This window comes from Anolis sagrei, chromosome 4 (genome assembly GCF_037176765.1).
Source record: "Anolis sagrei isolate rAnoSag1 chromosome 4, rAnoSag1.mat, whole genome shotgun sequence".
Taxonomy (NCBI): Eukaryota; Metazoa; Chordata; class Lepidosauria; order Squamata; family Dactyloidae; genus Anolis; species Anolis sagrei.
This window is the reverse complement of record NC_090024.1, coordinates 153,196,940-153,224,703: the sequence shown is the minus strand read 5'-3', so window position 1 is coordinate 153,224,703 and position 27,764 is coordinate 153,196,940. Positions and strand designations below refer to the sequence as shown.

General features: G+C 42.7%; 1 long non-coding RNA gene across 1 annotated transcript; it reads left to right on the top strand.

The window, feature by feature from the left end:
• LOC132772721 (uncharacterized) lies at nt 1-27,412 on the top strand. Its single transcript, XR_010909851.1, has 3 exons — nt 1-352; nt 15,975-16,103; nt 26,651-27,412. It is a non-coding gene; the product is annotated as an uncharacterized lncRNA (long non-coding RNA).
• Nucleotides 27,413-27,764: the final 352 nt, after the last annotated feature.

Sequence of the window (27,764 nt, the reverse complement as noted above, 5' to 3'; positions counted from 1 at the left end):
GCGTTGATGCCGCCTCCCAGCTTTTGGGGAGGAAGGCTTCTTGTTTGTTTATACTCTCAAGCCTGATCCTCTTTGGAAAAAACACAACAAGCGGCTCTTCTGAGGTTTGCTCCCCACTCGATTTCACTACAAACCAGCACGATGGTCCTGTGCCATACAGGGTTTTCAGTGGACCTTCCACACTGTTCAGTTATAGGAGTTTGAAACCGCTATACAAGGGAATCCTAGGAATTTGCAGCCATTGAAGAATCCTTATCTGATGCCAACCCTAGTGTTCCATGCTATGCAGCCAAGACGTTGATTGATATGGAGTCAGAGCACTGTGACAGACAGGCAGTCCGCAAGTTACAAAGTAGGTTTGTTCTTAAGTTAAATTTGTATGTAAGTTGGAACAAGTACATGTTTAAGTATAACTCCAGCCATATATCAGGAGCCCCCTTTGGCGCAGTGGGTTAAACCCCTGTGCCGACAGGACTGAAGGCTGACAGGTTGCAGGTTCGAATCCAGGGAGAGCGCGGATGAGCTCCCATTGTCAGCTCCAGCTCTCCATGCAGGGACATGAGGGAGTTTTATCATCCTCCCACAAGGATGATAAAACATTAAAACATCCAGGCGTCTCCTGAGCAATGTCCTTGCAGATGGCCAATTCTCTCACACCAGAAGCAACTTGCAGTTTCTCAAGTTGCTCCTGACAAAGAAAAAAAAAAGCCATATATCTGTCTATCATTTATTTATTTACAGTTTTTATATTCTCTCCTTCTCACCCCGCAGGGCAGATTACAATGCACAAAGGTAAAGGTTTCCCCTTGACATTAAGTCCAATCGTGTCTGACTCTGGGGGTTGGTGTTTCAAGGTCATGTGGCCGGCATGATTGCATGGAGCGCCGTTACCTTCCCACCGAAGCAGTACCTATTAATCTACTCACATTTGCATGTTTTTGAACTGCTAGGTTGGCAGAAGCTGGGGCAGACAGTGGGAGCTCACGCCGCTCCCTGGATTCAAACCTGCGACCTTTTGGTCAACAAGTTCAGCAGCTCAGTGGTTCAACCCACTGGGGGCTCCTTCCATAATGCACATATACATGGCAAACATTAAATGCCATTTAGACATACAACATATATAGACAGACACAGAGGCAAATTTAACATTCCAGCTTTCCGTCTTCATGAGACTATGCTCAATTTTGGCCGCAGGGAGAGCTGCTGCTTCACCATCAACTTGTGACCCTGAATGAGGAAGTACTCCTTGATGGAGTACTTCCATCATTCTTACGCATGCTGCTGGAAGGCTTTATGATGTCGTAATTTAATTAAATTAGCCTCCCCACATAAAGCAGTACCTAAATTTCCTACTTGACAGATGCAACTATTTTTCGGGCTGCATAGGTCAACAGCAAGCTAGACTATTAATGGTCGGGAGCTCACTCTGACCTGGACTGGCTTCGAACACATGACCTCTCGGTCAGTAGTGATTTAATGCCCAAATGTGAACACTGGTGGGGTTTGGGGAAAATAGACCTTGGCATTTGGCAGTTGTAGTTGCTGGGATTTATAGTTCACCTACAATCAAAGAGCCCCTTGAACCCCACCAACGATAGAATTGGGCCAAACTTCCCACACAGAACCTCCATGATCAACAGAAAATACTAGAGGGATTTGGGAGGCATTGACAGTGATTTAGGGGAGATGTAGTTCACCCATATCCAGAGAGCACGGTTTTAAAAAAAGAAGAGGACAGGTGGGGGGATCTTCATCCTTCTCTGCCAAAGGGGTTCCTAAGACCATCAGAAATATGTGTTTTCGGATGGTCTTTGGTGACCCCTCTGAAACTCCCCTTGTGACCCCCCCCAATCTGGGTCTTGACCCCCAGATTGAGAAACGCTGCCCTAGGTCATGTGGCCGGCATGGTTAGAAATGGAGATGAGCGCCATGACCCAGAGTAAGACTCGACTAGAGTCAGAGGCGGCCCTAGGTAATTTTCAACGGTAAGCAAACAGTATTTTGGCACCACACCCCCCAAACCAATCACTGATATATATTTTCTGTTGGTTGTGGGAGTTCTGTGTGCCATATTTGGTTCAATTCCATCATTGGTGGCGTTCAGAATGCTCTTTGATTGTAGGTGAACTATACATCCCAGTAACTACAACTTGCATATGTCAAGGTCTATTCTCCCCCCCCCCCCCCAAGAGCGCCTCAAGAGCGCCCCTGGGCAAAATCAACTATACTGCAAATGCTTACTTTGCGTAATGGGTTGAGCCGCCCCTGCCTAGACTTAATGTTTTACTTGCAAACTAGAGGTTAAACCAACCCCTTGTAAGAGATACGCACATATACATAAGTTGTAATAACAAAACAAAAAAAATTACGGGGACACAGCTATCTCATTAAAACCTTTCATTTGTATTTTTTTTTAAATATATGATTTATTGCTTATTTCACAATTTGAAGTTTTTCATTACGTTCACATGACACACCTATACACAGCAGGTGACACAGACGCATAGTTTGGAAAGCTCTGTTCTAGGCAGTTCTTTCCAGTGATAAGCACTTTGAAAATGTGCCATTCGCCAGCAATACATCAACAAGACCGTTAACTTCACTTCTTCAGATTTCTATCCACTTCCCATTTGGAGATAACTGGGAAAAAAACCTGGCGACATCTGCCTCTTCCTGCAGAATTACATTCAGTGGACCCTATTTACTGGGATTAGGGGCAAATGTTTAAAGTGCTCTTTCTTTACTTGAGAAAACACCTCTTGAGGAATATACAGGTTCCTCTGTTGATCATACAGGTTTAGAGATTTCTTCAAAGAACATTTTCATCAAATCTGTGATTAATCAAATCCTCAAAAGTCAAACCAGCCAATGCAGAGGTCCAACTTGTCATGAAGTTTCTATAACATTAGCTCTTCAGGAAGGATGTATTGAAATCTGAAGAAAAGTACCTTTCAAAGCTCTAAACTATTTTCTGGGAAGCTTTCCCCCACAAACTAGAGCATCTTTCTCTCAGAAGGCGCAACGTTTGTGTGGCAAATCCACTGGAACAGGGTCAGGGTCTCTTGCTTGATGCCCTCGCTCCCATTCTCTCTTCAAGCTTTGGGCCTTTTTTCCTTGCCAAAACCTTCCAGACAATTGATCACAAATCAGGATAGGAAATAGGAAGCTAGAACAGGAAGCTGCCACCCCCTTTTTCCCATGCCATGAGAAACTGCAAGTTGCTTCTGGTGTGAGAGAATTGGCCGTCTGCAAGGATGTTACCCAGGGGACGCCTGGATATTTTGATGTTTTACCATCTTTATGGAAGACTTCTCTCATGTACCTGCATGGGGAGCTGGAGCTGACAGTGAGAACTCATCCGCACTCTCCCTGGATTCAAACCTCCAACCTGTCGGTCTTCAGTCCTGCTGGCACAAGGGTTTAACCCATTGCGCCACTGGAGATTCCTGCATGAATGTGTTAATTCCACTTACCACTTCATCACACTAGAGAAAAATTCCACTTAAAATCTGGTTTCTGCCTCACGTAGAATTCTGGGGTTTGTAGTTTAGTGAGGCTGTTAAAGGCTCTTCCCAAAACGACAAACCCCAGGATTCTGCAGGAGGAAGAAACAGGATTTTAAGTGGATTTTTTTCTCTCTGTTGGCCTGTCTTCTCCTTTGGCTTAGACTCGAGTAAGGATAATTTTCCCTGTTCCCAAAGTGTCATGCTCCCACTTTCTGACCAAGTGCACTCCCTTCTATCTTCCTCAATCTCCGAAACACTTCCAGTTGTGTCTTTCTTCTCCCACAACATCAGGACCTCACACTTTCTTAACCCTGACACCTGCCATTTCTTGAGCGGTAGGCCTGGTTATCACAGCTTTGTTTAAAAAGTGTGTTTTATGAGTCCACCTTCCTCACATTTAATAAAGTCAGGTCCACTGAACGGTGTTTTGTCCATCTAATTATTTATTTTCTTTCCTTAGTAAGCTTGCCCTTTATAAACTAACTGATTCGCAGTTAGATTTTTTTTAAATATAGCAATATTTCCTAGCCCACAATGCAGTGATTGTGTTATATTTTAATTTGTGCATAGTCAATACTCCCCCACACATGCCCCGGGAGTGAGTCATTGGGACTAATGTGTCAGGACCTGCTTACTGCCAAGATTATATTGGAGTTGTCTCAAATCGCAGTCTGAATCCTGCTGCTTGGTCCTAGCCTGAATAGATCCACTGAATCAGTTGTTGAATCATGAATTGAAACATATGTAAGTCCCATTGATTCAGTGAGTGTATTCCAATTCAGAATATTGATGGAATTAAGATCCATATGTGAGATTATACATATATCTAAGACAGTGTTTCTTAACCTAGAGATTGAGACCTGGGGGGGGGGGTGCAAGGGGGTGTCAGAAGGGTCACCAGAGACCATCAGAAAACACAGTATTTTCTGTTGGTCTTGGGGTTCTTTGTGGGTAGTTTGTCCCAATTCTGTAGTTGGTGGGGTTCAGAATGCTCTTTGATTGTAGGTGAACTATATATTCCAGCAACGATGTCAAGTCTATTTTCCACAAACTCCCCCAGTGTTCACATTTGGGTATATTGAGTATTTATGCCATGTTTAATCCCGATTCATCATTGTTTGAGTCCACTGTGCTCTCTGGATGTAGGTGAACTACAACTCCAAAACTCAAGGTCAATGCCCACCAAACCCTTCTAGTGTTTTCTGTTGGTCATGGGAGTTCTGTGTGCCAAGTTTGGTTCAATTCCATTATTGGTGGAGTTCAGAATGCTCTTTGGTTGTAGGATAACAATAAATCCCAGCAATTAAAACTCCCAAATGACAAACACAATCTCCCCTCAACCCTTCCAGTATTCAAATTTGGGCGTATCGGGTATTTGTGCCTAATTTGGTCCAGTGAATGGAAACACACCCTGCATATCAGATAGTTACGTTACGATTCATAACAGTAGCAAAATTACAGTTATGAAGTAGCAACAAAAATAATTTTATGGTTGGGGGTCACCACAACATGAGGAACTGTATTAAGGGGCCACGGCATTAGGAAGACTGAGAAACACTGATCTCAGAGCATACCTGGCCAGAGTGCCTAACACACTGTATGAAAAAGTTGCTGTAACACTTAATAGGATGCATGCGGTCACTAGAAAACCGCAAACATAATGGTTTCTGTTTCACATTCATTGGCAGCTCTTTCATTTAACTGAACACACTTTTTCATTTCTCTCTGGATCTCAGAGGGCATCACAATGCTGCAAGATTCCCGACTTTTGCTAGTATCACAAAGTATCTTACGATCAGGGTAAATTTTCTATGACTTGTCTAGATGACTCACAGATCCATTGCCACATGGTAACGACTTTAATAATTTCAGAGGATCTGCATAAATAGTCAAATTAACCTTGTGTATTAAAAGGATTGCTTCGATGGTGAAAGGGCTCTGGCACAGCCTCGTTGCCAGCAAGATAACCCTTAAAAGGTTGCCCTTCCTTGTAAAATAAATAGCCCACTAGGTGCTTTGTATTGATTTGTTGGGCATTTAAAGTGCTGTGTTTTATCTCGCTGAACACTTAGCAAATTTGTCATGGTGGTATTTAGCAGGGCAACCTCTCATTAGTTATTTTCCCAAAGCTTTCTGGCATATCGCTTGGAACCTTATTACACCTTAGGCGAGCTGCTGTTACACTATGAAGGAATGATAATGCCCTTTCTGCTTAAATAAGCGTGACGGAATAACATCTCCATTCAGTGGAGGCGCCAGTGAAGGGAATGCCTTGGTGCCAAATGCAATACACTTTGTGGCTGATGGAGTAAAGTTGAATCTGATTCAAGAAGTCTTGGAATATCCCGTTGCTGTTTAAATGGGCATGACGTCTCCTTGTATTGCTGTTATGCAGGAAATATTATCTTGTTAGGGCAAATGGAACACTTGGTTGTTCTTATGGAAGACATTCCTTTTGACATGTTCTTAAGGCCTTCCTTTCCATATTTTGGGGACTGCTCTATGTCTTAAAGAAAGGCTAATCCGTCATTGCTTTGTATTCCCTTGTCTCTTTTTGCCTCCATAGTGAGTCACTTCCTGATAGTGTTTCCTTCAATCTGTGTTTTTCCTCTGTGCCCCTGACTTATTCTTCCTGTCTGCATTTTATCTTCTGTGCTTCGTTCCACCTCCATTGACACACGTACGCTATCTTCCTGTAGAGAAGAATACGAGTGCGCAGATGGGGTCTAGCAGGCCACTTACTTCATTCATTTATTTAATCTGGATCCCCAGAATGGGAGTCAAGATCTGCTTACAAGAACATTCATAAACCAAATACAAATACAACCACAAATAAATACAGTTCTTTAGGAATAATAAGTAATAATACATCTTTATTTGAACCCCGCCACCATCTACCCAATGGGACTCAAAGAAGCAGTCCAAGTGCCACATACAGACAACAACACACAAATATAAATACAATGATAAATACACTGATAAAATAATAAAAGTATAAAATTATAAAATTCCTAAAACACAACCTGTGGGTGAGCTGGCTATATGTCATAAAAATCAAAGTGTGGGGCAGTACTATCAATGATTCATCACGTTGACCATGGATCAAAAGCTTGTCTGAAGAGCCATGTTTTTTGACCCACCCAGAAGGCCTGAAGAGAGTGATATTCCAGAGTCTGGGATACACTACTGAGAAGACCCTCTCTCTCGTTCCCACCAACCGTACTTGAGACGGTGGTGGGACTGAGAGAAGGGCCTCCCCAGCAGATCTTAATGCTCGCGTCAGTGCGTAGAAGGAGATGCAGTCTTTCAGTTGTCTTAGGAGAAGAGATAGCAAGCATAATGAAAAATTAATGTGCTTTTGGAGGAACTGGGAAACTTGGTTCAATCCCTTCTGAGTATCCTGTACCTCATTCATTACAGAGAATGGGGCATACATGTAACAGCATTGAACTTGCTTTCCCCAAATATAATTTTAGCTGGCTCAGTTTCTGCACATTCTCTGGTGTGGGTGAATTCCACCTTCACATTGAGTTACTGACATTCCTTTGTGTGGTGGGTTCTTGATATCCACTGCGTTTTGGACCCCTGTGGATACCAACATTTATGAATGCTCAAGTCCCCTTATATATAGTGGCATAACAAAATGGATTCCTTATATAAAATGGCAAAATCAAGGTTTCTTTTTTGTATTTTTTAAAAGGAGTATTTTTAAGACATGGGGCCACTGTGACGCAATGGGTTAAACCCTTGTGCTGCTGAGCTGCTGACCTGAAGTTTGGCAGTTCGAATCCGTGGGACAGGGTGAGCTCCCACTGTTAGCCAAGCTCCTAGCAGCTCAAAAACATGCAAACGTGAATAGATAAATGGATACTGCTTCGGCGGGAAAGTTGCTCCAAGCAGTCATGCCGGCCACACGACCAGGAGGTGACCACACAGGCTCATTGGCTTGGTAATGGAGAACACCTCTCCCAGAGCCAGAGATTAGCACCGTCTCCAAAGCTGGAAATGAAAGGAGAAGACTCTGCCTATGTTTGTGTTTGTGTGCTCTGTTGTATTGTAACAAGGCATTGAATGTTTGCCAGTATCTGTTTACACTGTAATCCGCTCTGCGTCTGGGGAGAAGGGCGAAATATAAATAAAGTGTTGTTGTTATTATTGTTATCATCATCATCATCATCATTACATGGAATTTGGAATCCATGGATGCAGAATCTGTGAATATGGATATCCAACTGTGAAGTTCTTCCCTAAAGAAGAATTACAGTTACATTTAATTATTGGTCCCATCCAGTTGTTATTTGCAATTAAATCAATGGTATTTGTATTAGTGTTAATTTACAACATTTCCATTGATTAAATATGTCTCCTTTAGTTGGGGACTCACATTGGCTTTAGAACCTGGCTGTAATTTAATCTGAGCTGCTATGTAGCATTATGATGGCATCTGATTTATTGTGCAGTTTCCAATCAGTAATAGAGTTAGTTATTAATTTTTCCATTGTTCTGTTATGCGTGGTGAAGGTACATGCTATAGCTTTTCCCTGGCTTTCGGAGATCTAATCTGTATAATTATTGTCTGCATAAAGAATGGCTTGAATTCAGTAAGAAGGAATTCATTTTAATCTAAGCTCTATATTTTAGTCCCCATCTGGGGAAAGAAAGTGTTGGTTAACCTAGTACCTTTACTCCTATATGTGCTTAAATTAGTATAAACCTTACTATTTCATTGTAGATTTTTCCTGATTAAACATTTGATCAGCTGTGCAACCCATTAAATTCGATGGAGAAAGTTCAACATGAATATCTCAAACCCCTCTCATATCAATGCAACCCATGCTCTTTTTGGGTTGTGTGTAGCTTTTTGACTTTAAGATAACATCGTATGTGCACTTTTGATGTCCCTTTTTATTCCCCATAAGATTGTGTGTTTGATGTGTGTGTTTTAATTGCGGTGGGTATAGGATTGTTAGATGCCATATAAATTAGAGTTGTGCACAGAATTAGTTTCTCCTGTGTCTTTCGTTTCTTCAGGAGCACGGAACAGGAAGACCCCCTTCCTGCTACAAAAATCAGCCAGACATGAAAGCAAACAGGAGTGAGTACCAACTCCTGACCTGCTTTTCGGCATCACAGAGTAAGAGGCGCTTGGCTGCAGGCCCTGGTGCTCCTGCATACCGCACACCCACTCTCTTTCCAAGGAGAGTGTGTGTGTGGCATGCAGGAGCACCCACCAGAAAGGGGAGACTGGGTAGGAAGCCCCCCCTCCCCATAATGGGCCAATAGAAAACAGATCTTTCTGCACTGGAGAGAGGTATTTTTGGGAGGCTCCCAAAAAATGGATTGGGGCCCCCGGCCAAAGCCGGGTCATGAAACAGGTCAGGGTTTACCCCGAATGCACAGCCCTAGTATAAATACAACACAACTCCTTTATCTGTGGAATTCGTGTTCCCGGATTTTCTGTGAATATGTGATCTGAGGATAATAGCTGTTCCTTTTGTAGTGAAGGCCTTCTAACTTAAGGATACTATAGAATGTCACTGAAGGGTCCAGACAATGCCTAGAGAGAACATATGGTATGATAAATAAAATGACAGATATCAGTACCATGGACACAGGCATCATGAAATTCAGAGGCTTCCCATGTTGCATAGAGATCAACTGCGGGGGGGGGGGGGGGCAGGCAGTGGATACTTCATGCTTCTCCCATGGGATGAAGTATGCAGGAAGTTGGATAATGCAGAGTGTGGGGGAATGGGTTGCCCCTTGCTGGGCACCTTCAGATTCACCGCAACCCGTGGTAACTCCGGCAGCAAATGTGATGAGGCCCATAGGCTACAACTGTGGAGACCAGTCTTTACGTCCCCACTCAGCCATGGAAACCCATAGGGTGACCTTGCAGAGTCACACACTTTCAGCCTCAAAGGAAGGCGAAGCGGTCCCTTCCTCCTTGAACAAATCTTGCCAAGCAAAACCCTTAATATGTTCATTTTAGGGTCAAGAAAATACATGAATGCATACAATAATAACAGCAACAAGAATTTAGAAGAAAAGATTGATCCAATTTATCACTTTATTTGAAATAATGTGATATAAAGGATGTTGATCTTGGAAATAACTGCAAAATAAGTTTCTCAAGTTCATTCCATCCCTTTTCTCAGGTTCATTCCATTCAGACTTTTCCTGAATGAAAACAACGATATATATGGCCAAGTAACATCAGAGTGTGATCAGCATGGTCAGAGTTAATAATAAAGAAAAGACACAAATCAGGAGAAGCTGCAGCAGTTTGCTTGCATTCAAGCCTACTGGAAAGGGCAAGATTTCACACCCCAGCCCTGCTAAATTAATTGAGCATAAATTACTTTTGTACCTTGAACACAGTTTGTAGCCACTGGAGTATCCTGAGAGGACTAAGCGAAAAAATGGAGGAAGGAAGAGAAATTATGACATTTTAAAAGAAGCTGGAAAAGTGAAGTAAGAAAGGGTCAATTAGGAGTGTCCCTGTCAAATCAGAATAGCTGGAGAATGTGAAGAATGAATTAGCATGACTTTTGTTTTAAAATATGGAAGCTTTATAAAGGGGTGGATGAGGGAAAGAAATAAGCCCCCTCCTTTGAATGACTGATTTAAAAAGTGTGGAGTTCAGCATCCATAATTAAACTGACAAACAATAAGTAAAAGAAGGAAGACAATTTATAATAAAGTCGGCTTTGCCTGTTATGTAGTTGAACAATACAGTACAACCTTACTTATTGTTCTCCACATTAGAAAGATAATATCTGTGAAGTATATTTCCTTAATTGGTTTAGCAGGTAATCAGGCAATTTATTTTTCTGCTTTATAGTGCTTCCAATTCCATGTTTCTTTTCTGTTACATTCAATAAAATTTATGAAAATTCAACCAAGAGATATGGAGGAAAAATAGAACGCAATCTGACAAATGCACAGTTCCTTTTCTTCCTTCCCTGCCCACCTTCATTGCATGGCATACTTTATTAAAGCATTTCCATGTTACCGCTGTGGCAGCGTACACCAGTTCTGCTTCAGTTTTGCCACAGAGCCCTGCCGGAAGTAGATGTATATCATGGGATGGGAGCTGACGGGCTCCATGGCTCATTTTAGCCTATGATGAGGTTGTAGTGCTCAAACTACTTCACTGTGGTGACTGTCGCAGGAGTTACATCAAACAGTTTAGTTTTGACTGATAGGTTTGAATCTTTTTGAAAATATGGTCCATGCTATGTGTGTGTGTGTGTAAAAACAAAACCTCTGTACTGAAGAGGAAAATGTTGGCTTCTATCCAGCTATAGGTGTTCACAGGTGTCTGCATGCATGCTGCTGCATATCCCCATCTACTGACCTGTCCACCATATGGTTCTTACTACTTAGGCGATCCTTCGTTGTCCAAGTAAGATTGTCCTCCAAGTGTGGTGTCCTGGTGGTGGGTACGTAGGTGACTGTGGAGACCTATTCTTGACTCACATGTTCTCCTGCAGTGAGGGCATCGGTTTCCAAGTGGAAGGTGGTCCCGGATGGGGTTGGCTTGATGCACCTTCCTCTTGGCACGTTTCTCTCTTTCACCCCCATTCATGCCTCTTCAAATTCTACAGCACTGCTGGTCACAGCTGACCTACAGCTAGAGTGCTCAAGGGCCAGGGCTTCCCAGTTCTTGGTGTCTATGCCACAGTTTTTAAGGTTGACTTTAAGCCCATCTTTCAGTCTCTTTTCCTGTCCTCCAACATTCAGTTGTTCATTTTTCTTTTTTGGCCACAGGGTGGTGACCCCACTGGGCGCGGCAGTCCAGTCAGGGATAAGAGAGGCAGACTATGTTTAGGGCAACTTTTCTAGCCCCTTCCCTGTGTGGGGGTGAGCAGAGTGGATCTTCAAAAGGGCTGCTCAGTCATGGATTCAGCTGCTGAACTACTCAACTGCCTTGGAGCTTGAGGTAGAGTCCATATCCACCACCCATGTGCCAGTCTGTGACTAGGGGCTTCCAGATTTCACAATCCTGCCCCCGTCACCACTCGCTGATCGCCATCGGACTTTTTGTTGGTTGGTTTTTATTTTTCTTGGAAGATGCCTGTGCATGAGTTTTTTTAATGTGTGGAGGTCGGTGCACAGCCGGTCAACACACAGTCTTCACAGAGTGAGGTCCCAGCATGGCTAACACGATGATGGTGGCTTCTCAATCTGTTGCAGCCTTCTTCCACCTTTGCAGCTGTTTTAATATGTACTATATTATCCTCCACCTGCTTTACCATTGAGGTCTTTGGGTCTTTGGATTGTGCTTGGTCTGGAACCTCCCCCGTAGCCACTCCTGGGAGTGCACGACTCCAGTCGTTGTGCCTACTGGTTTATTGGAACATGCAAGCCCCCTCATCATGGGAAGGTGACAATCCATCGAGGGGTAACATATGGTTCACCTTTTCAATGAAAGAACAAAAGTGAAAGAAGCCCACAACTTGCCAGGCATTTTATGTTTTGATTTGCTTTTGGTTTATGTGTATTTGTTATATTGTTGTTTTATTGAGGCCTTGACCTTTGTAAGCCGCATCGAGTCCTTCGGGAGATGTTAGCGGGATACAAATAATAATAATAATAATAATAATAATAATAATAATAATAATAATAATAATGTATGCACCATCATTGATTTGCAGCAAATGGAGAGACTCTTTGGGAAAATGAACTTTAGAGATAAGCAAACTATAATAAAAGAACATCGTCTACACTCTTCTGTCACATAAGTTGCTGTAATATCAGAGCTGGAGAAATTGGAGCTTCCAATTTATTATTGGCTGTAGCTCCCATAAGCTAATTGTCAAGAAAAATGGACAGATGGAAGCCCTAGAGACTGAGCACTGTCCTTCTCCTCCTCCTCCTCCTCCTCCTCCTCCTCTTCTCCCTCTTCTTCCTCTTCCTATTCTTCTGGAGAGCAGTGAAAACTTCCACTTAGACGCTACTACAACAGTTACCTCAGCTCTGATGGATATCAATCAGACAATAAAAGAAGAATCTCTCCAAAAACGCATACTGTTCAGTTGTCTTCCAGGCAAAGATTGCATAGCTAAAAATGAGAAGCAATTTCCATAGCCCAAGAGAAAGCAAATCAAGGCTGTTCAAGCTTGCCCAGCTTGTTTTGAACTTTTCAAGAGCAGCTAACTTTTTCAAAAAGCACAAAAGCTTTATGAAGCCGGCATCTCTCGCCTTCAACCAGTTTAGTATTTGCAGAAGTGTGTAGGAGAAAAAGCAGGATGGGCTTTACTAGATTCCTCTGATAGGATGCAACATATTCTTGGTTGTCTATTTTTGTAGAATGCCAGTAGGTTTGGCAGATGCCGTTTGGCGCCACCGCCTTAAAGCATGACCTTTATGTTAATTCAGAACATAAAAGCAACCAAAATAAGCCACTCCATTGAAAATCCATGCATCTATCATGCGGGAGGTGTACATAAAGCGTTTATTCAAATTCAAGTGCCAAAGTGTTTGAACTAGTTAGGTATCTTTCTGAGTAGAGCCGTGAGCATAGGTAATAGATTTAATTATTAATTTTTCCATTGTTCCATTGTATGCGGAGAGGGTTCAAGGCGTAGCCATTTCTCGGCTTCCACAGATCTAATTTGTATAATTATTGCCTGCATAAAGAATGGCTCCAGTTCTTAACTCCCTCTCTGCCATCTCCTCTAATGTTATTTCAAGTCTGCATTCCAGGAGCAGGAACACCTGCTGCTGCTTCAAAGTCAGCTGACGGGGTTCCATGATGCAGTGCGTGCCGCCTATTTCAGCGCTCCTTTTTAAGCCTTTTTTATTTTTTGCTAAACGAATTATTGTGCCTCCTCTTAATTGTACTGAACAAATTACATTTGTCAAGGTCTGTCTTTGTAAATAAATAACTAGAGACACATGGATGAGTATTTATGCTACTCAAGGTCTCTTGTTCCATTTGTGGGAGCCAGATGAACATGAAACAAAAGAGAACTTTCCTCTAAAAGCAATTATCTCCCTGCATTCCCATCAGGATAATTATGTCGCAGGGAATGCTAAGAAACTGCAGAAGTAGAACTGAATGCTTAAAAGCCATGTTTGCTGAACTGTTGTGCAAAAGTTGAACAGAGAAGACTAGATCATTATTCCTGGGGAACACCACCAAGACCGTTCTAACTCACATTCAATAAAATGGACAAAATGTTACGTTGTCATTTTAGATAAAGCGGAGGCCAATGGGAGGAAGAACAGAGACAACCCCAGCCCCCAAATATGGAGTTGGCCCCAATTCATATGTTGACTTGACATAACGGGAGAGAAGTTGTACAAATTTGGGTTGATGCTCCTTTCTTCTTCTCTCTGGAGAAGACACCGAAAGCTTCCACTCTAGACGTTATTACAATTCTTTCTTGTATCTGAAACCTATTGTTAATAAAATCAAGTGAGTATGTCAAGGCACAGTTTCATTCTGGAAGTGAGATCTTACTCATTGAGGTTGGATGTGAAAGTTCCAGCAGTGCTAGGATGAGCAGTTAAAACTAGTGTACCTGTTGGTGTGACCTTCTCCATTATGACACATGTTTAGGGCTAATCATGCCTGGATTATTATAGTTCAGGCATGGGCAATCTTTTTTGTCTTGGGGCCGCATTGTGGGCCCAGCTGGGAGGATTGGGCCAAGAGGGAGGGGGCCAGGCAGGGGCGGCTCAACCCATTACGCAAAGTAAGCATTTGCAGTATAGTTGATTTTGCCCAGGGGCGCTCTTGGGGGAAAATAGACCTTGACATATGCGAGTTGTAGTTACTGGGATGTATAGTTCACCTACAATCAAAGAGCATTCTGAACTCCACCAATGATGGAATTGAACCAAATATGGCACACAGAACTCCCACGATGAACAGGAAATATATGTCAGTGATTGAGTGTGTGTGTGTGTGTGGGGGGGGGAATACTGTTTGCTTACCGTTGAGAATTACCTAGGGCCACCTCTGCGGCCTGGTACACGGTGGGTGGGTGTGGGCCCAGGAGGGGGAGGGTCTGGGAGTTTGTGGGTCCAGGAGGGGGCAGGTCAGGTCCTGGGTCATCCTCAGGTTGTCCTCCAGCATAAGAGCTGCTCGCCCTATCCTTATGCCCGGAGGAAGGCGGGACATGCAGTGATCCTCCCCCCGATCCCCTTCTATATCCTCCTCCCCCAATCCTTGGGCTGTCCTCTTGGCATTATGCCGGGGGGGGGGGATGAGTCAGGAAGTGGTTGAGAGTGCTCCAGAGTGCTCTCAGCCACCGCATGCCTTATTTGAGCCATCCTCCCGGCATAAGGATGGGTCTGCTCTCACTGTCCTTATGCTGGGAGGAGGTCAAGACACACAGTGGCTGAGAGAGCTCCAGAGGTTCACAGTTGCTCCGTGCCTTCCTCCCCCATCTTTTTGGCATAAGGATGTTGAGGGCCACTGGGCCCTTCTGCCAAGAGGAGAGGGAAAATGAGAAGGGCCTGAGATAAACACCTAGGTTGGGGGGGGGGGGGGCGCATCCTGCCCCTGGGCCTTTGTTTGCCCATGTCTGCTATAGTTGCTGTTGTATGCCATCAAGCCATTATGGCAACACTTAGGTGAAACTATTACAGGTTTGCATGATGAGATTTGTTCAGAGATGGTTTTTCTTTGCCTCCTCAGAAGCTGAGAAAGTCTGACTTGCTCATGACCACGAGTAGGTTTCCATGATTGACTGTGGATTTAGACCCTCATCTCCAGAGTCTAAAGTTCATATCACTCTGCCATGCTTTTCCCTTTACTATAGTTAGCAAATCACAAGTCACTAACTTTTTCATTCCAAACATGGTTAAGGCAGGGTGTTAATAAGTTTCTTTGTTTCTTTATTTTGTTGTGCTCCTTATTTGTCTGTTGATGGTGGGAAAATTTAGCCCCCCTGTTAGCCCCCCTTTCCACTATGCAATTATAATATTATGCTTTAATGTAACCACTATGGCAAAATCCTATGGACTTCTATACAGTTGTACTTATAGCCAAAGAGTTGTAGTAGCACACCAAACTACAGGATTTCATCACATGGAGTGTCAAAGGACCTAAGACCTTGACAAACAACCTCATAACACAGATGCCCCATCCCCCATGCATTTTCACTAGCTTCTGTGGTGAAACGGCAGGGATGCGGATGACTCTGTCACCTCGTGCGCCACTCCTGAATGGCGACATTTCTCTCAGCACATGGATCCAGCACAACATGGGAGCCTTCCCGTGTTAGGAGAGACGTGTCCTATGATGCTTCCACTCTGGTTGAGGATGAGACTTCAACAGGAAGTTCAGCAATGATTTGTGATGGGCAGTGTGCCTATCCAACCCTAGATTGTCCCTTTAGCATCCTAGGATGCTAACAAAGGTAAGTGTGATGAGATGCGAATATTTAACAAAATATACATTACTTGCTTTGGACTGTGGTTGAAATAGTTTTTCTTTCCCTTTTTATTCAGGTTGTGGCAGTACTACACATTTTCCAAAGAAACTGAGCAAGCGTTGTATGGCTGCAGAAATAACAGGAACCAACTGACAAATGTTCTTCTGGAGAAAGACCACGAGCCAACCAGGAACGAAGTCAAAAGGTGACTCAACAGCAACTAATAGTCTGTGTACTATTCAGACTGCTGACTAGATACATGTGGTTAGTGGTGCATTATTGAGTCACGGTGCCAACTTGAGCACAGTTTTTTCCTTGAGAAAGAACATGCTGATGATCATTTGTGGTTTATGCCTGGATCTCATGTTCTTGTTAGGTACTGTATTGTCGACTACCACTTCTTAAAAATGCATGCTTATTTTACAGAGACAGTGTTTTCCTTCTTTGGACAAGCTGCGAGAGGATAGAATTCCTTGAAAAAAAACAGTCAGAATGAGACCTTATAAATTACTAGGAGAATGCTGGAAAGGAGGGTGGGTGGTTTTTTTTCCTCCAGTTTAATTAACGTGGCTGATGAGCCTAAAAATCATGACACTTCAGCTGTAGGCTATTAAGGCGGATGGCCTACAATTTCCCTTAATCAAGTTGATCAGCAATACTCAACTGGAGAGGAACAAATACCCCCTTTTAGTCAGTGGCTTTATGATGAAATAGCTCATCGGTGCAGGGTTATTTCAAGAGCTTGGAAATGGGATTTTTGCACTACAACTCCCAGAATCCACCTGCAAATATGGTTGGGGGGGGTTTATAGAGGCTAGGGGATGGTGGTTGGGGAGAAAATTATAAAAAGTAACTTTTTCAAGCTCCTAAGACTTGTGGAAGGTGTTCTGCTCCTGCTATTGAGAGATGAACCAGGGACCGAGGGCATGGATCATATAATTGTTTCTATATATGTACTTACAAAATCAACATCAACATTTATATGAAGCAAAATACAATATATTTTAAAGTTCTGTTGTTCTTTTTTCTCTCTGAACCCCATCTAGGGCTGACTTAAGGCATTCCATTGCCTGAAGTAAAGGAGAAAATTGAGACTCTTCTGTTAATCTCATCTCCCATCTGTTAGTTCAGAGTTACTCAAAAATGGTGGCTCTTGGCCTAGGACCAGTCCATGAAGGCTTAGTTGTTGCCAGCTGTGAATTTCCAGGATAGAAGTAAACAGTTGTAACCAATGGGCACCAATATGATGCTGGTTCCTGGCACACGACATAAAATAAATTCACAATCTGCCCTATCAGATTCTTTAAGAAGCTCTGCAGAAGTTTACTCTCTTGGCCACCCTCCTAGAAATGTTAAGAACCTAACCAAACTACAAATAACATGAAGCCATGAAGTAAGATAGAACTTCCATAATTGTCGTGCAAATATATTCATGGTACTGTCTCTGAAAACTTCCTGTTTCTCACCACCCAGCAACTGCTGCCTGAAGCAGCCTTCTCATTGTTCTTAATTGTAAGACCATCCCTACTGTTATTTAGGAAATCTTCTTGGATAGTTACTGTTCTTACTCTGCCTTCAAGGGAGGCTGCAGTGGGTGGTAAAGTCAGATATTTATGGACCATGAGATCAGCAAAATGCTCACCATCCTAACCTATTTTGCAGAATCTAAAACCCAATTGTGCTCTTGTTTCTGCCTTTAGTAAAGAGCACATGCAAAAGGAGAGCTGTGGAATGGTACCTTATTTTCAGACCTCATCTCTCAAGCTAGTGTAGCATGTTCAAATCCTCTTATACACTCTAATGACACTGACAGATGTCCACCTAAGGTTGCTCCAGTTCGTAGAGGGGTTTGGGGAATCTGGCACCCCATGCCCCACATTGCCTGGCTCCAGCCGAGGGCAATCAGATGGAGGAAAGTGTGAGCTCACGTGGTGTGTGCAGCTTCCCCCCATACAGTCTATGGCAACATGGCAGCTCTCCTGTGTTGCCTTGTTGGTGGCATGTACTGGCTCCACCCTCCTTCACCCATGGAGCAGGCACAGCATCATGTGAAGGGAGCCGGCCTGCTTCATAGGTGACCTGGGCTAAAATCAGTGCATGCTGCCAGTTTTAGCCCTTTGTGATGAGGTTCCAAAATCCTGCAACCACTGCTGCCACTTCCTACTCAACTATAAAAGGGCACATGAAGAAACGCCAATGATCTTTAGTTGGTCTCTTCTGCGTGATCCTGTCACCACACAAGTCCATCAGAACATGCCACTCAGGGCCTGCAGAACAATGAAAAAGGTTTTTAAAAGGTGGTACCTGAAAGCAAGTCCAAACATGGAGCTGTCAGTCCTGGTAAATAGTCCCCAGTGTCCTGACAGGTTCATTTGTAGCACATTTTACAAATCTTCAAGATGGAGATGGGATATCCACAAGAAATTTCCTTTTAATTTTTTTAATTGACACTCCGAGATGCTCTGAATCAGAGGTGCCGATGCGGATATACAAATGTGTACATAAGTTGATTTCTTGTCATCTCTTATTACCCTCTTGCTGCCTCTGCATTTGCCCTCTTAAACCTCGTTTCCCTTTGGCATCTCTTGCCTGCCATACTGATGTCCACTGTATAAATTCAAGCTCTGTTTAATTTCATAAATATGAGAACAAAGGAATGGTTGCAAATAATTCTCATGGAAATTGCTTTCCATTTGTGCTTCCATTTAGCCAATCTTCATCAGCTGTTTCAGGATTTTAAAATGTACATATGCACTGGAGCAGTCCACACCAGGGTATACAAATGAAATCATGTGTTTTTCTTGAGTGCAGGGATATACAGTGATGCGAATATGCACATTTTTTGGCCTATCTCAAATTTGAAGCACACTTTTTGACGTGTGTTTTCCAGCTGATTATGCGACTTAGCGTGCATTTTCAGCAGGGGTCATCTAGCCTTTTGAGACAATTTGAGACCATTCGCTCCTCGCACTTGGCCTAGCTTGCCCTCATCTAAATTCTTGTATTGTTTTTATACTCTATTTTATTATGTTATCGTTACTGTCTTATTGTTTTATTATGTTATTGTATAAGCATTTTTACTTGATGTTGTCGTGTGTCTTGTATGTACTTTATTTTGCTTTATTGTAATTGTTTGGTCTTGGTCCCATGTTAGCCGCCCCGAGTCCCCTTGGGGAGATAGAGGCGGGGTACAAATAAAAGTTATTATTATTATTATTATTATTATTATTATTATTATAGCTGACACCCCTTTTATCCCAGTTTCTTTTGGATTTTAGGGCCTGCATAGAAGGACCCTCAATACATCTAAGAAATGTCTCTGTAGGCAATGTGAATGTAATAATTGTCCCTCTTAATTGTCACCTCAACTTTCATACCAAGAAAATGCAATGAATGTGGTCATAAATGGATTGTGTAAACTGTGAGTAGCCTAGCTAGACCCCAATGTGGAAAGTCAAGAGGTGAAAGAGTTCTGAGAAGGGCAACCCAGTTATAACCCATTTAGAAATCTGTTTAATAAGGGTTCTACTTTTGCTCACCGGCTGTAATCTTGCAGGAAAGGGAAGGTATAACTTCACTGCAATGCATTTTCTTTATCATGAGTCTCCTTCCACTACTGGCTTTTCAATCCAATTTTCTCTCTCTCTCTCTCTGTTCTTCTTGGCTTTTCCAACTCCGCTACAGCACATTAACTCTTCGTGAAGTATAAAGTAGAGGACAGCAAGTGCCAGACCATTTTTTTTTCTCAAATGGTTTCCAAATCTGCGGAATTTCCTGCCTGGCTACATCAGATCGGCCAACAACTTCGTAATTGTCTCAAAACAGTTGGTTGACTTTTCTTTCCTCCTATGTTTTTAAAGTTGGCCAGGTTGAGTTGCTGTTTTTTCTTCCCTTCCCTTAAATGAAATCAGCATCTTGAGATCCTTATGTTTTCTCAGGGTGCACTGTGATTTGTTATTTATGATCAAGATGCCCTACAAGAGACAGTTTTAAGTCAGTGGTGAGAGAGAGATTGTATTTCTTTTAATGATTTGAAAACAGGAGCAGGAAGCCAGTACTTCTGATGTAAAAATAGGAATCCACTTAACATGATTCCCAATTACAGAGTATTTCATTCTTTTCTTTTTCCTTCCTTCCTTCCTTCCTTCCTTCCTTCCTTCCTTCCTTCCTTCTTTCCTTCCTTCTGTTTTCCCCACTCCTCTTTCAACCTCAGTGTGCAGGATGGGAAAAAGAAGGAAGGAAGATCCATGCTTTGTCATTGTCTATTTGTCTATTCTAGTTCAAATCTGACACCCAGATTACAAACAGAGCACCAGAATGGAAAGAAAACTGTCTGAAATATTAGTTCACACGTCTGTTTTATCCCAATTATAGTTACTCAAACATGTATGAGGCTACAGTTGCCATCATCCCCGGCCTCCATGGTGTCCCAAGGGTCTGTCAGGACCCTGACCATGCTTGGGATTGAACCTGTCACCTTTGATATGCAAAGCATGGGTTTTGCTACTGAATTGTGCCTCAACCCCACCAATAAAGTTGGCATTGTTCTGCATGGCCTGTATGGCGTTAACACCACTACCACCAATTTATTATTAATTCATAAGAAAAGATACAAATTCAGTCCCACTCAGCAAGCAGAGCCTGCATCCCAGCCAGATCCACAAATGGAAATGTCGCACCTTTTGTGACATATTGGGCATAGATCTAATAAATTGGATTATAAAATAAAACATGGGATCTAAATTTTGATCATATGAGGAGGAAGGTACTGAAGACACTCTTCATTTAGGACAGTGGTTCTCAACTTGTGAGTCCCCAAGTGTTTTGGCCTATAACTCTCAGAAATCCCAGCTAGTTCACCAACTATTAGGATTTCTGGGAGTTGAAGGCCAAAATATCTCGGGACCCACAGGTTGAGAACAATTGATTTAGGACATCTTTCAGTCTGTGATGAGAGGGCGTGAGATAAATTTTGAAGGAAATCTTTGTAAGATTTTGTAAAACCTTTATAACATATATCTCCCTCTACATCCTGCCTTGGAATTTAAGATCATCTGAGGAAGCCCTGCTCTTGGTCCCACCCTCTCTGCAAGCGCGATTGGCGGGGACTAGTGACAGGGCCTTCTCGGTGGTGTCCCCTCGCCTGTGGAATGCTCTCCCTAGTGAAATTAGGTCGGCTTCATCCCTCCTCTCTTTTAGAAAGAAGCTCAAAACATGTTTGTGGGACCAGGCCTTTGGACAGTAGGTATTCACAATGCTTGAATTCTGACAATGACAGGCTTGGACTGAGTCGTCAGTCTCTAAATTAGAGTTGGACTCGGCTATATGATGAACAATAATGTTTTAACGTATTTTAATCCAATGTATTTTAATGTATTTTAATCTAATGCTTTTTCTCTTATATAATGTTGTTTATATAATGTGTTTGTATGTTGTCGGCATTGAATTGCTGCCATTGTAAGCTGCCCTGAGTTCCTCTTCAGGGGTTGAGAAGGACAGGGTAGAAATGTTGGAAATAATAATAATAATAATAATAATAATAATAATAATAATAATAATCTTCATCATCATCATTTCTAAATTCTGAGTGAATAAAAGTACCAATAGGGTATATTATTATTGTTATTGTTATTTGAAACACAAAAAGATGAGTCCACAGCAGACAAGATCACTCTGCTGGCTGTTGTATTGGATCACAAGTTGGACACTTCCCAAGTGTCTTGGTCTGTGTGATGTATCGGCGAATAATGCATGCAGATCCCAGTAAGGTGGCCTTCTGCAGCTGGCAGATGGTAATTTTGTCAGCGCCGATTGTATTTAAGTGGAGGCCAAGGTCTTTAGAAACTGCACCCAGTGTGCCGATCACCACTGGGACCACCTTTACTGGCTTGTGCCAGATTCTTTGCAGTTTGATCTTTAAATCCTCATATCATGTCAGCTTTTCCAGTTGTTTCTCTTCAATCCTGCTGTCACCTGGGATTGCAACATCAACAATCCATACTTTGTTATTTAACACGGTTGTGATGTCAGGAGTATTGTGCTCCAGACTCTGTCGTCATTGTCTTCTTCTTGTTCTTCTTGTTCTTGTTCTTGTTCTTCTTCTTCTTCTTCTTCTTCTTCTTCTTCTTCTTCTCCTTCTTCTTCTACTCCTCCTCCTTCTCCTTCTCCTTCTCCTTCTTCCTCCTCCTCCTCCTCCTCCCCTCCTCCTCCTCCTCCTCCTCCTCCTCCTCCTCCTCCTTCTTCCTAAATTCTGAATAAAAGTGCCAATAGGGTGGGTATATTTAGAAAACATTAAGTTCAGAGCTCATGAGATTTTTGAGTGTTTTGACTTGAGAAGTATTTGTGGTGAGATCCCATTTATCAACAGAAATAATAAATTAGTTGAGGAATTATGTAGGAAATTTTTTGCTGCTGACAGAAATCGTCCCTGTTCTCCCTCCTCTGAAGACATTTCAGTTTTATCCCTGATTGTAAACTAAACCTGCCCAAATTCATTAAATGGCAACGTGCCATTTCCTTAGTCCTGGTGAAATTTATCAGAGGTATTTTTTCCTCCCGCCCGGGCTGCAGGAAAAACATATGTTACCATGCCAAGGAAAACAATAACGCGGAAATGTTATGCTCCAGTTTGACCAAATGACCCGTTCCCTTTTTAGATTAGTTCTTAATCCTAGCACAAGGGTCATCCTGTAAGAATACTTCTGTGACAAGTCAGTGTTCACCCCTCATGTGGGAGGAGGGCTGGAGGGAAGTGACTTATTATAAAACTCACTGTACTCATTGCAGTTAATGAGATGTGGAAAGCTTTGTAATTTGATTTGCTGGACCATATGCTGTAAAAGGATACTGCTGATTTCATTCCTCCACATTTAATTTAAGCAGTATGCAACAGCTTCTTCATATGGCTACTTGTATAATAAAAATTAACGTGGAGTATTTAAAAAAATGAAAAGGAAAGCATGCACACACCATTGTTGGCTTTATTACTTAGTGCAGTTGGATTGCAAGAGTTTTTTTCCTCCTTCTTTTTCTCGTTGAAAACATCTGCAAGTAATATGTGGGTCTAATTTTAAATCCTGGCAAATATTTTCCACTTAACATTAGGGTTCTTTTAAAAAAAAGAAAGAATCCTGACAAGACTGGAGTGGCAGTTTTTTGGGAGCCTGTCTGTAACGGATATGCCTTCGCAAGGACAAAAACATTTCTTAATTGGAGCTAACTGTAATCCAAAACTTTAGCGTTCTCCTGACCTCCCTCCCACACTTAATTTAGACACTGCAACGCAAACAGCAGTGCAATGAAATTAGACTTCTGTCTTTTTAAATACCGCTTGCAATGGAATACATTGTTTCTCTCCAAATAATAGTCCTCCTCGGGTTTTTTTGGCTTTTCTTTCCGCCATCTGCTTAGAGCAAACACAGACTCTCAAACTCAGCTATAAAACCGGTCGGACAGAGTTGTGTTGCCTGTGCATAGGTCTCATTGGGGCCACTCCATAAAACCAAACCACATTAGGCTCTCATGAGATTGAAGTGTTTGACCCCAACTGTATTTGTTGCATCCATGCAACCAAAAAAGCTATAGGACTGAGTCCCCATCTACACTGCAATTTTCACTGCATTATAATGATTAGTGTGGACTCATGTAATGTAGTTTGTACTGCAATGAACTGGATTTTATGAGTCTACACCGCCATATAATTCAATGCAGTTATATGGCAGTGTAGATGGGGCCTGAGTCCTGGGGTGATTATTAATTATTTACTTATTTTGGACATTTATATCCTGTCCTATCTCAACCTCCACAGAGGAACTCAGTCCCATAGCTTTTTTGGCTGCATGGATGCAACAAATACAACCGGCTAACAACCGGCACAACATGGTGCCACAACAAAAGCATAAATATACAGATTAAATAAAAACACTATAATAAAATATAAAAACTTTCAGACAATCGCCAAGTTAAGTCATCATCCTAAAAATAGTCCATCCAGTCCATTAAAGCCATAGCTTCACCAGCATGTCAGCCTAGGCCGCAAAGGCCTGATTCCACAGCCAGGATTTCACTTGTTCCCGAAAAGTCAGGAGAGATGGGGCAGCTCTAATTTCACTTGGGAGAGAGTTCCACAGCCAAGGGACCACTATAGAGAAGGCCCTGTCTCTTGTCCCCACCAACCGCAATTGCGATGGTGGGGGACAGCGAGCAGGGCCTCCTCAGACGATCTTAGGGTCCTAGGTGGATCATAGTGAGAGCTACGTTTGGACAGGTAAACGTAGCCAGAACCGTTCAGGGTGATGTTCAGGATCTAATAGTAAAAGTAAAGGTTTCCCCTCAACATTAAGTCCAATCGTGTATGACTCTGGGGTGTGGTGCTCATCTCCATTTCTAAGCTGAAGAGCCGGCGTTGTCCGTAGACACCTCCAAGGTCATGTGGCCAGTGTGACTTCATGGAGCGCCGTTACCTTCCCACTGGAGCGGTACCTATTGATTTATTCACTGAATTTGCTGACTGGAAGGTTGGCGGTTCAAATCCAGGGAGCAGGGTGAGCTCCTGCTGCTAGCCCCAGCTTCTGCCAACCTAGCAGTTCAAAAACATGCAAATTTGAGTAGATTAATAGGTACCACTTTGGCGGGAAGGTAATGTTGCTCCATGCAGTCACTCTGGCCACATGACCTTGGAGGTGTCTATGGACAATGCCGGCTCTTCAGCTTAGAAATGGAGATGGGCACCACCCCCCAGAGTCAGACACAAACCTTTACCTTACCTTAAGATCTTAACGTGTGCCTTATACCTGTGATTTTCCTGTCAGAAGAATATTCCTAAAAAGAACATGTTTATCCTGGTGGTTTAGTGGGCTGGATGCACATTGGATATATTTTATGAGTCAAAGCTGGGCAGATTTTGAGTCTTGGAATCAACTTTTCTTATTTGCTACAAAGTCCAACAATCAATTTGCTAGGTGCTTAAAAATGTAGGCTTCAGGACCAATGCACTCCAATTTGCATGAAACGTAGCTATACTATTATAAGGATATCAAGATGATCCATTTGTGTTCTTTTTCATTAATAACTTCTGCCTTTTGGACCAAACTCGAATGCTGCTTGTCCCAGTTTTGATCTGTGAAATGTTGGCGAGTATGCTTTGAGCATTCCTGATTTCAGCAATCTCATTGGAAAGTTACTTTGAAGAGGAATGAATTTAATAAAACGGTGGAGCCAGATGATGTGCTGGAATACAGAGCATCAAACCACCAGTGCTCTGTTATATATGGTTTCAGCACGCCATTTTCTCCCATCCTTTCTGTGTTATTTCTAGGCTCTTCGAAAAGGGGGGGGGGGACGACAAAATTGTTGGTGTCGTTAAGAATTGTTAAGACATTGGACATTTCTAAAATTCATCTGTCACATATTGGAGCTTTCTATTAACACACAGGCCGGATCCAGATAGGCCTTTATTACAGAAGCATCCATGTTAAAACAATGTGGATGTTTCTGGTGGCCTGTCCATACCCACCCCAGAAAGTGTGCGCTTTCTGGGGTGGGTTGTCTAAATGTTTTCTCGGGACTACCCCAAATATCCAGAGGTACTACCCCCCCCAAGTCCCCAGACCCCTTAGAAAACTAATAAAAATGTACGTGGTCTCCATTAGAAATCTCCCCCAAGCCCACAGACCGCTTAGAAAACTAATAAATCCTTACATGGTCTCCATTAGAAGCCTCCATTAGAAGCTCTTCCAGCACGTAGAAATGACATGCCAGGAGAGCAGGGAGGGGGGTGGAGCGATTTTCCTCCCCCCCCCCCCCCCCACATGCTCTCCTGGTGCACCATTTCTATGTGCCGGGAGAGCCAGCTGAGGCTTCTAATGGAGACCATTATTTAGCCCGGTAAACTGTGGGAATACTGTCTGGACTGCAGTATTCTGCAGTCCAAAACCGGACTTATCCCGTGCCTTCCAAGAAGGCATGGAATAAATCCACTATTAAATTAATTAGCTACAAACCAGAATTTTCCTGGTTTGTAGCAAATTAATTCAGGACTGTCCAGAACGTTATCTGGACAGTCCCTCCTTTATTGCGGGAATTCCCACAATAAAGGTGCTGTCTGGACGGGCCCCCAGTCTACCATCCAGTATCCACTCATACCTGCTTTAGATTTATTTTGCTGAAAATCCATTCAGTACATATTATGTGCTTCACTTTCACTGATTCTTCTGGAAACTACAATGCCCCAAATTCCCACACGGGCCATATCAGCTGAAAGATTCTGGGAGTAACAGTCCAAGCTCCGTCAAGCAGAAGTGCAGTCTTTATATTGGCAGAAACAATATTGATTCAGGAGTATCCCATATGATACCATTCTGGCTTCAAACAGCCATCATTTTTAAGGACAGATTGATTAGAACAGAAGCAGGGTCATGGCCGTGAGACAAGCTTCGCTTTTATTGAAACAGATCCAGTTTTAAAGTATTATAGCATGGAATGAAATTGCTGCTTGACTGCGTATTTAGAAGAAATAGCTGAAAATTACAGGGTACGTTCATCTGATAGCACCGATAAACATATTGAGATCCCCGTCTCAATCTACTTCATGGGAAAACTGCCAAGGTGCTGATAAGCCTAGTTATGTTATTTAATTTTGCCAAGGACGGCTGTTTTGCGATTACTAATGGGGCCAAGCTTTCAACTATGCGACCTCTATTGATGAAGCTTCCTGCTAGTCACAACTGTTCCTCATCCTTTTGTTCCATGCAGTGTTGTAAGTGTCAAGTGCAGCAGTGATATCAGCTTTTCGAGAAACTCCAGAACGATGGAAAAACGTCAGAGGAAAGGTGGCAGTTTCAACCATGCAGATTCCTCTCCAAATGATATGTGAGCCAACTTCCACTTAGTAACTCTTCCCCTTGAGTCTGTGTCAGGCTCTTCCATCAGTTCCAGAAATGAAAGCATGTGAATTTGATGGTCACAGAGTGGGGTCAGAGCACAGCCATAGAGACAAACCATGTGTGAAAGTGTACATTCCTGAAGAGGGTGCACTGAAACATTATAGGAGCTGTTTGCTGACTTTCCTAGTAATTATGTGCATATGAGGGGGATGCTTTTGTGGCACCTTAAAGGCAAACAAATGTTATTTGGCACCAGGTTTTGTGGTCTGAAGCCCAATTCATTAAATGTATACTCTGGTTATCCTCTGTCACATGCTAAGCAGGCCTGACCTTGAACTTAGACAGGATCAAATATGTGAACTGCAAATGGGGACTGATGACGGTCAATGTAGTTTTTCTTAGGTGTAGGGTTGTGGTCTAGTTCTGCAGGAAATATGCTTTGAATCATAGTCATGGGGAGAGGAATATGAAATATGGTTTTCCTAAAGTGCATTTAGACCATAGAATTAATGCAGGTGAATCCATGGCTATCATGTCCAGGAGACATGATAGCCATGTATAAATATGTGAGAGGAAGTCATAGAGAGGAGGGAGCAAGCTTGTTTTCTGCTGCCCTGGAGACTAGGAGGTGGAACAAGAGAGATTCCATCTGAACATTAGGAAGAATGGTTCTGGCCCAACTTACCTGTCCGAACGCATCTCCCCTTACAAACCATTGAGAACGTTAAGATCGTTTGGGGAGGACCTGCTCTCGGTCCCACCTTTGTCACAAGTACGAATGGCGGGGATGAGAGACAGGGCCTTCTCAGCAGTGGCCCCTTGGCTATGGAACTTCCTCCCCAAGGAGATTAGATCGGCTTCTTCGCTCCTAACATTTTGGAAAAAACCTCAAGACATGGAACAACTATACGATGGAATTGGACAACGTTTTTATTGAGGATTTACTCTTACGTTTTTATTGCTGTTGTTATGATTTTATTGAT